General features: G+C 39.8%; 1 protein-coding gene across 1 annotated transcript in view; it reads left to right on the top strand.

Annotated features, from left to right (window-relative positions):
• The first annotated feature begins 91 nt into the window (after positions 1–91).
• RAB30 (RAB30, member RAS oncogene family) overlaps positions 92–12,655 on the top strand; it is a 91,075-nt gene continuing 78,511 nt past the window's right edge. The window contains exon 1 of the mRNA XM_026015231.2: positions 92–336. The gene's annotated coding sequence lies outside the window, so the exon portion shown is untranslated. The remainder of the gene's footprint in view (positions 337–12,655) is intronic.

Genomic DNA, 12,655 nt, shown 5'->3' with positions numbered 1-12,655 from the left:
CGAGATAGCCCCGGTGTCCTGCCGGGCCCTTAGAAGACTACGATTCCCAGAGTGCACCGCTCCTGAGCATGGCTATTGGGGCCTTTCGGACAGAGGGATGATGTCATTGCAAAAACCCCACTGCATTCATTGTGCTACGGTCTATCCACCCCCCTGCTGCTGCTGGGCTTGCGTTTGCCGCTTGCTCCAGCTGAGCTAAGAGTAGCAGCGGCACCAGGGCAGGGACTGACTCCAGCCCTTGGACTTAGGACATCGCAACACGTTCTCTTGCCTGCGTGACTCATTCGCACATCATTTCTGTTTATGCCTGGGGTGGGGAGAAATATCCCAAACCAGGTGAGTTGAAGTGATTTATTCAAATGGTTCTACCAAGTTATTCCTCCCGCTTAATTCTCAAGGCTTTCTTTTGGGAAGATGGGGGCGGGAGGATTGGAGAGGTGCTCGCAAGTGCTGCTAAGCAAAAAGCTCTGTGCAATTTGGGTCACTGCAAAGAACAACTCTAGCAACCTGCCCCCGCCAGAGGACCGATTCCTGCCAATTCCCTAGTCGCAACTCCCCTCAACCTTTCTGAGGATGGGAGAGGGGGCTGGGCTGGGGAGGATGTTGGGAAGTGCTCTTGGAAAATCAGAAGAAGGCAGAGGTGGGGGACTGCAGTCCTGTCACTTACGGCCCCAGAGTGCTGAGGTTTGAGTGGGAAGGGGTGATGCGTGGGGAGAAATGGAGACAGTGATTTAATGTGGTTGCACTACTTTAGAACATTTCTGTGTCGCTTGAGCAAGCACACACTATTTATTTTTAAGATGAGCGTGTTTCTGAGTAGGTTAAGTTTTGTGGGGCTCTATTTTACGTGTGTGCCTGTGTCGTTTGTGTCGCCTTTTCTGCTGATTTGAGGTGACACTGTCCTTTAATGGTGCACTCCCTGCCAGTCAGAAACATTTCACGTGTCTGGGGAAGCTTCTCTTAGGCTGCTGGAAGCAGCATTTTTGTTAAGTGTTTTTCTTCTTCCCACTGCAGGATTGTTTGGAAGTGGAGCCGACAGATTTGTGCTCGTGTGAGTGTTTTAAATTATGTTGCAGTAGGCTCCTTGCCACTGACAATGGTACCATAATGAGCTGCCTTTTCGTGAGGCACAGTCACCAGTCACAACTAAAGGTTTGAAGAAGGGATCATTAGGGAAATCCTGGTTCATTTTGATGCATTAGGGAAAGGGAAAGTTAGAAGTACTGTTAACCTTCATTTGCCATTACTGAAAGGTACCCAGAAGGTATCTTCTGAAAAGAAGAGTGATCCTGGCCAGGGAAATCAAGGAGCATAGAGGTGTGTTTTGTTTGTTTTTTGGGGTTTTGTTTTTAAGCGAACTGACAAATTTAATAGGATAGAAAGCATTCTGGCTTGTATGATTTTGGCTTTTGTAAGAGTTATTAGGATGATTAGTGCAATAAATGTTACTTTGAGATAAACAGCTGGCTGACTCCAGAACAGATGGGGCCAGTCTTAGCTGAGAGATCTACAACCTTGGAAATGAATGGACTTGGGGTCAACCACACCCCCTCCTGGAATGTCAAAACAAGGAGAAATGCCAGAGCATTTTATGCTTAACTCTAAAATGCCAAATCTTTTTGTAGCCAGGTCAGGCATTGGGTGAAAGTCATTCCTGGTTGTTTTCTGCTGAACAAATTTTGTCCATTTTCGATTCAGACCCTTAGGTCTTCAGAGTTGCAACGGGGTGATGCTTCGTGAAATACTGCTTGTTACTGAATGCAAAGGAAGGTCCATTGTATGGGCTTTGTAGTAGAGTGATTTATTGGGATGCAATGAGCAGCTTTGGGATTTGGGAAAAGATTGCCTGGCTTTGCCTCTCTATGTTTCTCTGATGCTTACTGTCTATTGTCCTGGGCACATTACCCTTTTGCCAGCACCTTCCTTGCCCCACCCCTCTATGTCTTTTGAAGTTCTTTCTGTTTCTTTCCCTGTTTCTCCATTTACGATTCTCATTTTTCCTCTCTGTTTCAAAATTTCTCTCATCACCAATATACAAGTCTAAGTATTTTTCCAATTTCTTAATACCCTCCCTACCCCTTCTCGAACTCACCCAGAAACTCCAGGGTGGAAGTAGACTGTGCAAGTATTTATTCCACAGAGCTTCTCTTGGAAAAGGCTTTGATTTTTCCTTTTCTTACGGTGGGTGCTAGACAGGATTCGCAGCAATGAATCTGACCCTTTGGCTTGGTTTGTGGCTTCTGTGATAGATATAATTTGGCCTCAGCAGCTTGTGGACAATGCAGTGTTGCAGTTGAGCCCATGTCACTGTTCTTTTCATTGGTACCTGTACTAAGAGCTGCCAGTGCATTAGCAAGGTTTTAAAATGCTTTACATGAGGGACATCTAGCTGGCTCAGGAGGAAGAGCATGTGACTCCTGATCTTGGGGTTGTGAGTTTGAGCTCCACGTTGGGTGTGTAAAGATTACTTAAATAAATAAAAACTTAAAAACAAAAACAAAAACAACCCCAAACCCAAATACTCTACTTGAAATCTTCTCTTAATTCCCCCCAAATAAGAAGACTTCAAAAGGCTTCTGCCTCATTTAATACTCCCCCCGCTCCCCCCATTCTGCTCTAATAAGTGGTGGGAAGGCCATCTTTTCTGTTGATTGCTGAGAAGCAATCCAGGTAGCCTTCCTGCCCATTTGTTTTTTGTTTTGCTTTTTTTTTTTTTTTTTTTTTGAAGACACTTGGAGTGGTAGCAGTGTTCCCTTCTGTGATGTCTTCTACCTGGATGAAAAAAAAAATGTTGTTTTTTTATTTGCTCTTTTAAGGAGAAGAATGTGGTGGTGGTTATGTTCTTTTGTTTAACATTAGTGCTTTTCCAGGCACTAACTGTTGTTGGTATGGAGGCAACTAGTGTGACAGGCTGATTCAGAAGTTTTCTTCCTAGACCTCTCTCTCACTACCTTCTCATTCCTAATTTTCTTATTCTAGGATGCTTCATCTCCTAACAACATTGTTTAGTATTTTTGGGGGAAAGATGAGCTGAATAATGGGTTAGATTTGTCCCATCACTATTTCTGTGCCCTTGAAAAACTATGCATTTCTTTCTGCCTCTGTTTACATATTTGCAAGTGGATAATGATCCTTGTCCCTTGGCTTACTTGGCCTCATGGGAGTAACAGTTTGGTCCTAGCTCATAATTCTGATGACAAATATTAATTGAGCAGCTACTGTGTTTTAAGGACTATGGATACATCAGTGAAAGAGAAGCTTCCCCAGGCACCTGGGTGGCTCAGTCAGTTAAGCGTCAGACTCTTGATTTCGGCTCAGGTCATAATCTCAGGGCTGTGAGATGGAGCCCTGCACTGAGGTCTGCACCCAGTGTGGTGTCTGCTTGAGATTCTTTCTCTGTCTCCCTCTGCCCCTCCCCCTGCTTGCTTGTGTACCTGTTCTCTCTCTCTCTCTCTCTCTAAATAAAATATTTAAAAGAGAGAGAGGAAGAGAAGCTTCCCCTGCCCCCATGGAGCTTCTGTTCTAATAGGGAGATGATCATTGGACAAGTAATCACAGTGTGATGAATTCTACTGCCCAAAGGGGATGTACTATATGGTAGAATAGGAGTGCCTAGAAATCATGGAAGGCTTCCTGTAGGAGGTGACACTTTAAGAAACTTGAAGAGTGAGTGGGAGTAATTTAGCTTGACAATGAGAGGTGCTTACCGGGAGACAGAGAGGATTTTTGACAAGGGAAACTTCGTGTTCAAAGTACAAAGGAAAGAGTGGTAAATAAGAGGATTGGAAAGGAGGTCAATCAGGCTATGGGAGTAGAGCAAAGGGAGAGAGACCAGACCAGGCTGGAGAAGTGGGCAGAGTCTGGAGAGTGGGCAATTTTCTGAGCCTCATGTGTGTTTTGGTCTTTATCCTAAGAGCAACAGAAACCTAATAAAGCGATTTAAATAGCTAGATGAATTATGTATGTAAAATGATATGAAAAACATCACCTTGGCTATTAAGTGGAGGCGAGGTTGGAGGAGAGGATTGGCCAAAGTGAATATGTAAAGGACAGTTAGCAAATCAGGCTTGTAGTCTATGTGAGGGATAATGGTGGCTTGGATCTAGGGTGGTGGCAGAGGGCTTGGAGAGAAGGGAAGCAATTGAAGAGATGCTAAACTTGAAAATTATAATTGATAAGATTGTGTATTGATTGGATGTAGGGATAGCGAGAAGGGAGAGTAAAGAGGACTTGAGTTTTTCCTTGAGCAAATGAGAATGCCATTTTCAGAAAAAGAGAACACTGGATAGAGACCAGATTTTTGTTCAAGAAGGAGGGACTTTTGGCCATGTTGAGTCTGAAGTTCCAGACAGACATCTAAGATCTTTCTCTCTTTTACCCTGTCCAAGTGTAGGATGTGGCACAGTAGACTTGAAGGGAGCTCTGGTGAGGCTTGCTGCTCTTTTATTAGCTGTATGATGTTGGGCATGTTATATTCTTTTTCTGAACTTTAGTTTCCTTATCTGTGAAGTATATTTATTCCTCTAATTATATTGATTTCCCCCCAGCTCTATGTGTATGGTGCTAAGAATACAGTATTGAATAAGATAGTGTTTGCTTCAGAAGAATTCACTGAAGTGAGGGAGGCAAACCTAAGTAGCCACACAAAAAGAATTATGTAGGCCATGCTAGGAGAGCACAGCCCCAAGGAAGGCTTTCATTTTTTCTTATTGGTGAGAATAAGACCTTTGACCTGAGACATGAAGTAAGAAGGAGCTCTCCAGATTATTCCCAGGCACCTAATAGAGTGTCTTGCCCAGATTAGGGACTCAGAATGTTTGTTGACTGAGTAAATTAACTTAAGTCACTGAGGGTCCATTGAAAAACAAGAAATATCAATGCATTGGAAGAAGGCATTTAGTAATAAAGGTGTTAAATGTGAAATGCTTTTTAACAAATCCATTAAAACATATTCCTATGACCTGCAGCCTTAGAGGTGTTTTTTTTTTTTTTTTAGATGACTTGTAGGAAAATTCAGAAATATTTCAGATCTGGTTTCATTTTGGCTAAACTTCCTTTATTCAAGTTAGTTTCTCAAAAATAATTTTAAAATTATATAGAGTTCCCTAAATCAGTGGATCTCACACTTTTGAATTGTATAGATAAGCAGAATTACAAAAAATAAGGTAAAATGGGGTGAGCTGTTAACAGTGGTTATTTTTCTATAGTAGAGAGAGATTTTTTTAAAAATGACCCCTTAACTTTTATGTCGTAAAATAAAGGACACTTAATACCAAATTAGAGGGAGATCCTGCTTTTAAAATTAAAAATATATTGAGCTTTATGAAAAATTCTCTACTTTGGCTTTATTATTCTCATTTTGTTGCAGAATAGTAAAAAAAAAAAAAGATGAACAAAACACCAGAATGTTATAATAATTTATGGAACCACTGCCCTATTTTCTTGGCTATGGTAGAAATGTGGCCCATCTCCAAATAAGAACACTTCCAAGTATGGAAGAATTTTGTATAGACCACAGAAATTTATTTTCAGTTCCTTCTCCATAGTAATCCAATCTCTGAAAACTAGATAGGTGTCCTCAAGATGTGTCTAAGGTAGCAGTTCTTTACTCGTCCCCAGAGGATCCTCACAAAGACCAGGACCTCTGAGAGCATATGTTAAAGTGTGTGTGTGTGTGTGTGTGTGTGTGTGTTAGAGAGAGAGTTAACATGCACATATTTTTGTATCACTATATGTGGTCTTTGGGCAAGTTATTTAACTTCTTTGAAGCTCAGTTTTTTGGTAAGAATATTATGAGTTTTAAATGAAATAATATGTTTTAAATGTCTGGCACTATGCCTGGTATAGCTGATGCTCATAGTAACTTTTTTTTTAAAAAAGATTTTATTTATTTATTTGAGGAAGAGAGAGAGAACACAAGCTTGGGGGAGGAGCAGAGGGAGAGGGAGAAGCAGACTCCCCACTGAGTAGGGAGCTTGATGCAAGTCTCCATCCCAGGACTCCCAGATGATGACCTGAGCTGAAGGCAGATGCTTAATCCACTGAGCCACTTACAAACTCATCATAGTAACTGTTTTTAACATATTTATTTCTTGGTTTAAATATTTTATTTGTTGGCTGATGCTCGCTTAGTACTCATAGTGATAACACACAAAAAAGCATCACAGTGTAACTAGATAACCTGATGCAATGAGAAGAAGTACACATCACTGATGCGGAATTCTTGCCAGAAATGTTTAACCTAAATCTAATCATGAGGAAATAATCAGGCAAATCCAGATTGTGGGACATACTGCAAAACAGCTGGCCTGCGATCTTTGAAAATGTCAATGTCGTGAAAGACAAACAAAACAAAATAAAACAAAATATATAGCGGATTGATCTAGGTTAAAGGAGGCCAGAGCTATGACAACCAAATGCAACATATAACCCTTGATTGGATTCTGGACTTTAAAAAAAAGCTATAAAGGACATTTTGGGGACAAATGGGGAAATTTGAATGGGAGTTGCATATTAGATAATCAGTAACAATGTTAGTTTTCTTGGATGTGCTAATGATTCCATCTGCTTAGCCTGACATGCTGTGGATATTGGTGTCTAGATCAGTTGCCGTTCCTGAATGTCGTTGTTAGGAATGTCACACCAAAGCTAGAAGACATCAAGGCAGCTTCAGAAGGCAGTGATTTTCTTGGCCACTGAAAGTATTTAATCAGCCTATAGGTTGTAATACCAATTATTGGGGATGCTGTAAATGATTTTTAAATGTCCTTTCTAGGGGTGCCTGGGTGGCTCAGTTGCTTAAGCATCCAACTCTTTTTTTTAAATAAAGATTTTTATGTATTTATTCATGAGAGACACAGAGAGAGGCAGAGACACAGGCAGAGGGAGAAACAGGCTCCCTGCCAGGAGCCCGGGTCTCCAGGATCACACCCTGGGCTGAAGGCAGCGCTAAACTGCGGAGCCACCTGGGCTGCCCAAGCATCCACTCTTGATTTCACCTCTGGTCTTGAGATGGAGCCCTGCGTTGGGCTCTGTGCTCATTGCAGAATTGGCTTGTCCTTCTCCCTGCTGCTGCTTGCACTCTTTTTCAAAAAAATAAATAAAATCTTAAAAAAAATGTCCTTTCTTAACACTACTATATGTTGGCAAATTGAATTTAAATAAAAAAAAAAACCCACCTCATTCTATAAGAGTGTAAACTTCTAGAGCTGGTACTCTACCTTTGATATTAGTAGAAGTAGTAATGCAGGTGGGGCACTAGCTTCTTCCAAAGTGAAGAGGAAAGGATGGCAAGGGACACATAAGTATATATCATAAATTTTTTTTGAATTTAGAGATAACATAGGATTAATCAAAATTTATTATAGAAATACACAATGAACTGGATAGGGGAAATTCCCCTTAATTCCACCTCACAAAGATAATCAACGTTGAGATTTTGATGTGTATTCCTCTGTCATTCCCCCCTGCCAAACATATACTAATGATATTATTACATATAATTCTGCTTGCTGTCCCTTAATATATTTTGAGTATTTGTCCCACATATTTGCATGTTGCTCTAACTTACCTGTTTTCATGGCTGTCAGGCACCACTGTAGTGAGCATTTGAGAACACATTCTTTTGTGATGAACTTATAGGAATGTTTCTGTAGGATCTATTTCTAGGGGTAGAAATGTTGGCTCAGAGGGCACAAACAGGTTCTCTTTAGTTGTCTTCTGATTTAAGTTCTTATCAAAAGTCTTTGACAGTGCCACTTCTCCATACCTTTGCCAAGTCCATTAGCCACTTGATCTAAACTCTTACTAAATGAGTAGAAAGAAAGTGGGCAAAAATGGAATCATGGGGTTCCTGCTGGTTTTTGTGCAGGCTTTAATAATAAAGGTTAGTATGCAAACCTCTGGAAGAAAGAAATAAAATACCTTATTTCTGCCTGCAACATTGCATATTTAAAAAATGAACTGAAACAATCAAGCAGCCAAGAGTTTTCCCCAGAAAATTCTGCAGAAAATTTTTATTTTTGAGTTATGGTTAACTTCACTAAAATGTGGACAGCATCAACCTTGAGGTGAAAATAACCCCTTCTGCTCACTTCCTCTCCATCTCAGTCATACCACCACACTAGGAAAGGGAATTTAAGCTCCACTTTTTAACTATCTGGATCAGGTTTGGTTAAAAGGCCTGATTGTTCATCTTTCTGAATATTGACAGAAGCAATTCCAGCACAAATTTTGGGCATTTTTCTGTAGAAAAAGCATGAACTTAGGAGTGGCCATCATTGACTCACTGTGCCCGGCAGAGACCCTGGGGAAAAGACTGTGAAGATCACAAGCTATGAATTATTTCTATTCTTATGTGGCTGGGTGGAGCAAACACAGATTTGAGCTCTGCGCTGCATGGAAACTTATCTTTTCAAGTCTCAGTTTCTTCTTCTATAAAATGGGGGTCATTGTGAGGCCAACTTAGATAATGTGTGTAAAAGGACTTTGGCAAATTTATATGTACTTAAACATGTGCTATTGTTAAGGTGCTGCTGTGTCTAGCTGTTATGTAAGGCATTCTGTCTTGTCATGTCTTATTGTTATTTCTTCAACCAGTATTTGTGAGCATAAACTGAATGTGAGAATCTGTGCTGGGTTTTTTTTTTTTACAAGAAAACAAAGGTGAAGCCATTAGGAGCCTTCCTTCTTCTCCTCTTTTATTCTAGGAGACTAATATCTTTTCCTGAGAGTCTTCAATAAAAGATGCTTTACAAAGGTGTATTTATGTATGCTGTTTTATAATCTCAAACTTAGGTGGTAGATTTTAGTTCCACTTTTTTTCCATACAAATGAGGAAACAATTCTTAGTGAGGTGAAGTACTTTTTTTTTTTTTTTAAGTTACTTATTTAAAAAAACATTGTAGATGTAGGCCCTTGGTAGATTTTTCTGGAACTAAAACCAAAAGCGTCTCCAGCTGCTTCCTATTTTTGTCTTGCCTTCTGATCAAAAGTATAAGCTTCATGAAGGCAGGACTGGCTTGATGGCATTTACTTTGATAGGATTCATTTTACTTTCAGGCACACAGTGAGGAGCTTTCCTTAGATCTGTTGAGTTGGTTGAAGCTGTGATGTGAACTATCATAGAACCTCCTGGGTACCAAATGTTTTACATGTTTTACTTGACCCCCCCTCCCCCAGCCAACTTATTTTGAAAAGATATATAGGACATATAGAATAATAGCAAAAATCTTACAGTGAATTTTCCATACACCCTTCATGTAGATTAATTTGCTTTCTCTTTCTATGTCTGTGCACACTTGCATACACATACATACACACACTGTTTTCCTAATAAATCACTTAAAAGTGAGTTGCAGACATTACAACACTTTATCTCTAAGCACTGGAACATGTATCTCTTAAGAACTAGGAAGTTCTCTCCCATGTAACCACAATACCATTACATTGAAACATTGAAGTTTTGAAGATTCCAAGTCTGTTGCCTTAGTAGATTGGATTGGTCTGATTGTTTTTTATCAGACTCAGGTTAAACACTTCTAGTAGGAATTCCATTTGGACAGTTCTGCATCCTTTTCTTTGCATCACGTTAGGTGACACATAGTGCCAGTTTGTAACATCACTGGTGATATAAGATTTGATCATTTGGATGAAATGATATTGCCTAAAGCTAGTGCAGCTACGCTGGAAGACAGTATGGAAATTCCTCAAAAAGTTGAAAATAGAGCTGCCCTATGACCCAACAATTGCACTACTAGGGATTTACCCCAAAGACCCAATTGTGGAGATCTGAAGGGGTACCTGCACCCAAATGTTTATAGCAGCAATGTTCACAATAGCCAACCTGTGGAAAGAGGCCATATATCCATTGCCAGATGAGTGGATGAAGAAGATGTGGTCTATAAATACAATGGAATACTGCTCAGTGATAAAAAAAAAAAAAAAAAAAAGAAATCTTGCCATTTACAATGACATGGATGAACTAGAGAGTATTATGCTAAGTGAAATAAGTCAATCAGAGAAAAACAATTATCCTATGATCTCACTTATATGTGGGATTTTGGAAACAAAACAAAGGATCACAGGGGAAGGGAGGGAAAAATAAAAGACAAAACCAGACAAAACTAGAGAGGTGGACAAACTGAAAGAGACTTAATCATAGAAAACAAACTGAGGGGCGATGGAGGGGAGGGAGGTGGGGGATGGGGTGACTGGATGATGGACATTGAGGAGGCATGTGATGGAATGAGCACTGGGTGTTATACAAGACTGATAAATTACTGACCTCTGCCTCTGAAACTAATAGTACACTATATGTTAATTGAATTAAAAAAATTTTTTAAAGTGATATTGCTTGGGGGGATCCCTGGGTGGCGCAGCAGTTTGGCGCCTGCCTTTGGCCCAGGGCGGGATCCTGGAGACTCGGGATCGAATCCCACGTCAGGCTTCTGGTGCATGGAGCCTGCTTCTCCCTCTGCCTATGTCTCTGCCTTGTCTCTGCCTCTCTCTCTCTCTCTCTCTTTCTCTCTCTCTCTCTCTCTGTGTATGACTATCATAAATAAATAATTAAAAAAAAAAAGTGATATTGCTTGGTACCTGTTTGTATCTTCATTGTAAAGGTACCTGTTTCTCTTTGTAATTAATAAAATAGTGTGAGGTGATACTTTGAGATTGTTTGAATATCCTGTTCAACAGTTTTTATCCATTGGTTTTAACATCTATTGGATAATCATGGCCTAGGTCAATTGGCCTAGGTCAAAAGGATGATTTTCTAATTTTCTCTTCCCATCTATATTTATTACCAGGCGTTTTCTGATAGATCAGCTTTCAGCTCCTTCTTTTCTTCCTTCTCCTCCTTCTCCTCCTCTTCCTTTTTCTAAGCATCACCTGGACTCCTGGATTCTTTTTTTACCCTCAAGATGTTGTAATCCATTACCAACTTTCTGCCTTTTCTCCTCAGGGATTTTCCCACTTTACAAGTAAGGAAATTAATCAGAAAATAAAGTAACTTTCTGAGAATTACAGTGAGTTAGCAGAGGAGGCCAGAGGCAGACCCAGTTTTGATGAAGTTTCAAGAAGTTTCTGCTCCTGCTGTGTTGCGGCAGTCCAGGAACAAAAGTTTACTTGATAAAAATAAGTTAAAAAGAAAGAACAAGCATTGAATCATTGTTGCTTATAGCAAATGATTGGAAACAATCCTAAGTGTGTCAGTGGGAAACAGGTTAAAAAATGGGTGTGTTCATACAATGGAAAATGATTAAACCACAAACAAGAATTCTCTCTAATTCTCTAAGAGTATTTCCCATTAGGAAAGATCTCCAAGGATATATTAAATGAAAGAAGGAAGGCGCAGAAGAGTGCATATTTTGTGAAAGAAGTGGGGATAAGAGTATATTTGAATTGCACAAAGAAATCCTAGAAATGATGTAAAATAACAAAGTAGTTACTGGAACAGGGCTGTACAAGTGAGTGGGTTGTGATGTGAGATTTGTTAAGGTTTACTATTTTATAATGGTAACTTTATTTTTTAAAGATTTATTTATTTATTCATGAGAGACACACAGAGAGAGGCAGAGACATAGGCAGAGGGAGAAGCAGGCTCCCCATAGGGAGCCCGATGTGGGACTTGATCCCTGATCCCAGGATCACACCCTGAGCCAAAGGCAGACACTCAACGTTTGAAGCCACCCAGGTGTCCCTATAATGGTAACTTTTAAAATAACTTTATTGACCTCTCTCTCAAATAAATAAAATCTTTGAGATAAAATAAAATAGCTTTATTGAGATATAATTCATATATCACACAATTTACCCATTTAAACTGTACAATTTAGTATGTTCCTGGAGTTGTACAACCATCACCACAATTTCGAACATTTTGGAAACATTTTACTCATTAGCATTCATCTGTCCTCCCCCACTTCTGTACCCCAACCTCCCAAATCTCCCCAGGAACCACTTTCTGTCTTTACTTTCTATCTCTATAGATTTGCCTATCCTGGACATTTCATATAAATGGCATCAGGAAATATGTGGTCTTTTGTGACTGGTTTCTTTCATCAGCATGATCTTTTCAAGGTTTATCTGTGTTGTAGCATGGATCAGTTCTTATTTTACTACCAAGTAATAGTCTATTGTCTGGATATACCACACCAGTTGATGGACATTTGGGTTGTTTCCCTTTATTTTATTTTATTTTATTTTATTTTATTTTATTTTGGGCGGGGGGAGAGACAGAGGGAGAGGGAGAGAATCTTAAGTAGACTCCACACCTAGTGCAGAGCCTGATGCAGAGCTCAATCTTACAACTTTGAGATCATGACCCAAGCATAAATCAAGAGTTGGGCGCCTAATGAATGAACGGAGCTAGCCAGGTGCCCCTCCACTTAAAAAAAAATTATTTAAGTGATTTCTACACGGAATATGGGGCTTGAATTCATGACCCCAAGATCGAGAGTCACATGCTCCTCCGATTGAGCCAGCCAGGTACCTTGGTTTTAAATATACATTTGTTTTTATTTAATTTGCATCTGTACCAGGAGTGGGGCAACTGCTAATTCTATGTTTGAACTTTTGAGGAACTGACAAAATGTTTTCCAAAGTAGCTGTACCATTTTACATTCCCTCCAGCAATATATGAGGGTTCTATTTCTCC

The sequence above is a fragment of the Vulpes vulpes genome, chromosome 11, assembly GCF_048418805.1.
Source record: "Vulpes vulpes isolate BD-2025 chromosome 11, VulVul3, whole genome shotgun sequence".
NCBI lineage: Eukaryota > Metazoa > Chordata > Mammalia > Carnivora > Canidae > Vulpes > Vulpes vulpes.
This window is presented reverse-complemented; position numbering and strand designations above follow the sequence as displayed.